The 5,395-nt window shown below is 37.7% G+C and overlaps 1 pseudogene; it reads left to right on the top strand.

The window, feature by feature from the left end:
* Positions 1–4,459: 4,459 nt before the first annotated feature.
* On the top strand, positions 4,460–5,188 carry LOC113614940 (TIR domain-containing adapter molecule 2-like; annotated as a pseudogene).
* Positions 5,189–5,395: the final 207 nt, after the last annotated feature.

Below are 5,395 nucleotides of genomic sequence, written 5' to 3'. Positions count from 1 at the left end.
CTCATTCTCTAGATTTTACTTTTAAGCTTTTCTGGCTAACCTATTGTTCACTCCAACTCTTACCTATTGCCTCAGGCAGTCATAATGTTAAATAGTTGTTTCTGATTGTTTTTGACAAATGTCCCAGGGAAATTGGTTATTGACACTGAGGCAGCTCTTAATCAGGTCAGTAAAAGACAGCCTTGTATATGGGGGTCTTCCCATAAACTGCCAGACAGGTCAAATAACAATTTTCCAAGAATGGGATTTTGAAAAAGGTCCAACCCTATTCTGCCCCCTCCAGTGGCTGCCTTGTTGCTGGTTTTCCCTGTGATCACACAGTTAGTTTTCAAGGCTACTGCAGAACTGGGAGGGGGCATGGGAATAGGGCAAGTTAAAATGCTACAAAGCTTACTGAGATACAGAGGTTTTTAATAAATGCTCAGTGGAGTTCTACAAGGTTTTGGTTAATTTCCAGAGCTTTGAAAACATTGATTATGACCATTTTTGCCAGTATTCTCATTGCTTTTTATGGATGAGAGGTATTCTGGTAGTCTTTGCTCCACCATTCTCACTGATGTCACAGCAGATGATTAATTTCAGATATTTTATGTAAGGTTTTTGTTGTTGCTGTTTCTTGGTTTTAATAATTTTGGTCGAATATGGTTAACACCTGCCTTGAATTTTTTGCCAAGCTGCATTATTTTACTCTATGCTCCTTTGTGTAAATCATTGGTACCTCAATTACACAATTCTCAAGTCCTGAACGAGGCTATGAAATGTTTCTGAAGAATATCTTTGACCTGCACACAGCTATTCTTTTGGCCAAGCTCAATTCCAAGATGAGGTTATCATATATTCAGTTACATATGTGGCTTTGGATACCAGGTTTTCATTAGAAGATATCAACCTACATACTACTCATTTGCATATTCAGTCATATTTCTGAAATATATATATATAACAAGCCATCTATCATCTATCTGAATGCTCTAGAAGCACACTCTGGAACAAAATATCTGTAGTGTGATACTGCATCCACACACTAAAACCTGCTCTTTTTTTGCTATCTTGGCACCATTCTCCACTCCATTGCCCAAATCAGAAACACAGTAGTCACCTTTTACTTCCTCCTCTCCCACAACAAATCAATAACTAAATCTTGATTATGCCACATCACCTTGTTTATATCTTTAGAATCTGCCTACCTCTCTTCAGCTCAGTGCCTACTACCTTACTTCAGGCTCTACATCTTTCACTCAGAATATCACAAAAGCCTCCAAACTGTCTTCCTGCCACTAGTCTCTCCTCTCTTCCAGGAATTCTCCATACTACTGTAGCATGCTGTTTCTAAACACTAAAATACTTAGCATGCCCTATACTGCCCTTCACAATCTTTCTGACCTCAGAGCTCTTGCCTTCTGTAAACAAAGGTGCTGTCCCAAACAGCACCACTAGCTGATTACATGCTGATTTCCATTTTGTTCAAATGCTACATTGGAGGCAAAAGAACCAACACATTTAGTGCATGTAGAATTCTAGAAATGACAGAATACATGGAAACATTTGCTTCTCCTCTGACACACCTCTAAACTCCTCTCTAAGAAGAATGAACACTTATATGACTAGTCAAATTTCAAAATATATCAGATCATGGTTGTTGTCAGTTCTCTGTTCTCTTACGGATCAAGCTTATCTGTGTGGTCATCTGTCACATTGCAGCCAACAATCAGGTAAGGCCCTGAGATGTAGGTTTTGGTTTAGGTAGAGGAAAGAGGCCCCATAGGCCTCTGGACTTAACCATAAGCTCCAACCTGACCTACCACAGTACTCTGAATAGATTTCTGGATAACAAGTATCTACTTTGCTTCTCACTACCATTGTTTCTTGTGTGTGTCTTCCTCAGGAACTTTGTGGAGAGGAGAGCTATGGTCTAAGGTAGGAATTAGAGATTCCTTGGTCTTCTGAGCCCAATGTTATTAAATTCTACTGTTATTTCTAAAAATGTACATTCATAGAAAAAAATATCAACCTCGGGACTTTATTGTCTCAAATAAACCACATAGCTAACTTTATGTGCTGGCATCTGCTTTTGATGCTTTCATTTTTATTGAAGTATAGTTGATTTACAATATTAGTTTCAGGTGTATAAGATAGTGTTTCAATATTTTTATAGGTTGTACTCCATTTAGTTATTACAAAATAATGGTTATATTTCCCTGTACTGTACAATATATCCTTGTTCTTTATTTATTTTAAACATAGTAGTTTGTGTCTCCTAATCCCATACCCGTATCTCACCACTCTTCCCTTTCCCTCTCTGCACTGCTAACCAGTAGTATGTTCTTTATATCTATGAGTCTGTTTTGTTAGATACATTCATTTGTTTTATTTTTTAGATTCCACATATAAGTAATAACAGAGAATCTTTCTTTTTCTGCCTTATTTCAGCAAGCATAATACACTCTAGATCCATCTGCATTTTTGCAATGGACAGAATTTCATTCTGTTTTATGGCTGAGTAATGTTTCATTTTATATATATATATATATATATATATATATATATATATATATAAAATCTTCTTTATCCATTAGTCTGTTGATGGACACTTTGGTTGCTTCCATATCTTGGCTATTGTAAATACTGCTGCTATGAACATTGTGGTGCACGTATCTTTTTGAATTAGTGTTTTTGTTTTCTTCTGATGTATACCCAACAGTGGAATTGCTGGATCATATGGTACTTCTATTTTTAGTTTTTGATGATAACCATTCTGACCAGTGTGAGGTAATATCTCATTGCTGTTTTGATTTGCATTTCTCTAATAATTAGTGATGTTGAGCAGCTTTTCATGTACCTGCATAGAGCAAGTGTTAATACATAAGCTGAATATTAATGAAGATAATTCAATAATCCTTAAAACAGACAGGAAGGAGCAACTTGCTGCAGAAAAAAGTGCGTTTTATACCTAGGCATTCTCAGTGCTCTCTCAAAGAAACATTTTAAAACAGCAACAATGGTTTTAGAAAGATCCATTGTCCATGAGAAATAGAAGGCTAACAAGTACCTCAACAATAAACAATAATCTTGGGGACTGATTTCATATCAAATGACTGACAGGATTTGGTCATATTTCTGTAATCCAGTACTAATTTTTCAATTGTAGTCATGAGATTAACTATAATATACAAATGGCTACTATAATTTTTTTAAGATGATGATGAGTTGTTTCCTTTATCATTCTGGAAGTAATACAGAATTCAATTGCTTTCAGACTCTAAAATTGAGATGGAACAAGAAGCTTGTTCAACTACCTTTCTCAGAAATATGTGGAAAGGAGAATGTTAGCTACTTTTCCGAGATGGTTTATGGAGAGACTAAGTGAACTCCACAATTAGCATCAGCTTCATAGTTCTAGGACAATCTTACTTAGATACAGATGCCCATGACTTATAAGTTTTACCATGAGATACACACATAAACACACACATCCTTCACTCTCTGTTACTCTGTCCCTGTCCCTGTCTCTGTCTTTCTCATCCTCTTTCTCTCTCTCTCTCGGGTTCATCCTAAAACACACATACATACATAATATAACCATATGTAATTGCTGATATTTAACCATTTTTGACCTGAAAAATGACAATTTCGTATGGTTATACTGAATATAAGTATATATAAAATATTACATAATAAATAAGTATATATTACACAATATATATTTATATGTATGTGCATATATATTTTCCCCCAAGAGTTATACAATACCAGCTTCCATGAACATCAAACCACCAAACTTTGCCCATAGATCATAATTCAGCAATTATCACTAGTTGCATTCTCCTTTTCACTCAACACACACACATTCATACACAGCAACAGGGGAAATTCAAAAGCTTTCCCTATCATTTCCACTTAGAGCTATGTCAGTAGTAGTTTTCTTTTTTTTCCCCTGCTGAGTAGCATATTATTATTGATAGCTAATAATATGGAAATTAAAATTAATAAGACTGGTGGGGCCACCCCCACCCATGGCACCACAACCTGGGTCCCACCAGGCCCTCAGAGCCGTGGGCCAGCGAGGCCAGCCTCCAAGGGTTAAGTGTCAGTGAGTCTCCAAAATGAGGGGACTCAGCGGTCCCCAGACTTTCACGCAGGGATGGTAGACATGGGTACGGGATTTGCAGCGCACCATGGACTGCACACCTCTCCCTCTGGATGTCTGAGGGAAGTCACACAGCACTCTGCAGGAGAGGAAGACAAAAAATCACGGGGCCACGCCACTGCCCGCCTTCCAGGTGTCCTGCCTGAGTGCTTTTGTAGCACCTGTTATCTGGAATGGAGTACCAGTGCAATGAGTCCTAATTGTCTACTTATTCTGGCTTCACATCCTTAAATCCCAGCAGGTCTTGTCTTGGTGCAGGAATGAAAATAAATGCCAGGAAATAAATAAAGCTTTCTTCTGACTTTGATATTTATGATGGGTATGGGGAAGCTCAAAACAGATCCCTGCTCTCTTTCTCTCTCTTAGGGTAAATGTCACGGTGTGGACACAAAGCAAAGACATTATGAGTCAGATTCCAAGAAATCTGAAGAAATCTCCCTGCGTGATGATGCTGAGCATAGCAATACAACAGAGATACATACAGCAGAGCAGGAGGGAGCTGAGGGAGTGGAAGATATGCCTGAAGTGGAAGCAGAAGAAGAGGTGTTCCCTCAAATTTGTGATATTGCTGAAGATGACATAGCCGAAGCTCTCAGAGTCCAGAATCTGCTGCAAAGTGACTTTGCCATCAAACCTGGAATAATTTTGCTGAGATGCAATGTGGCAAACAGCATTTACAGAATTCAGATGATGCTGTAAAGGCGTCTGCCTGGTCAATCTCATTATTGACTGAAAACTTTTAAAAAGATACCTGGTGTAAGTAAGTCCCAGTTCTATATGTCCCTAATGAAATCCATTGACAGACCACACAAACAACACTCTGTATTTGTTGTATATCTGTATATCCCCATGTGGCCCTTGAACAACCCCCTGCCCTGAGAAAGGACTCCCTTTGCTCTGTGAACCATCAATGCCCTAGAGAAAGAAAGTTATAGCTTTCTTACACAAGTAGAAAGAAAATTTCAGGAGTCTGTGTATAAGATACAACAAACTATATGGAAAGAGACAAGAAATATGGTACAAGGGCAATTTATTGCCTGAGATGAAACACACAACACACAGCTGGCTCTTGTTTGTAATCAAATGATATCTCTTCACTTGAGAGAGCAAATTTCTAGGAAAAAGTTTAAATAAAAGAAAACCTTACTCTACAGAAACCTATGGAGCACAAGAAAGATAAATTTCTCCAGGACAATCTATAGAATTGTGATACTTTTTGATATTTTGATAAAATTGAGATTGTCAGAG

This window comes from Aethalodelphis obliquidens, unplaced genomic scaffold, assembly GCF_003676395.1.
Source record: "Aethalodelphis obliquidens isolate GAN/ISIS:26980383/991018 unplaced genomic scaffold, ASM367639v1 scaffold108, whole genome shotgun sequence".
Classification (NCBI taxonomy): domain Eukaryota; kingdom Metazoa; phylum Chordata; class Mammalia; order Artiodactyla; family Delphinidae; genus Aethalodelphis; species Aethalodelphis obliquidens.
The sequence above is the reverse complement of the archived record's forward strand: the minus strand, read 5'-3'. Positions and strand labels throughout refer to the sequence as shown.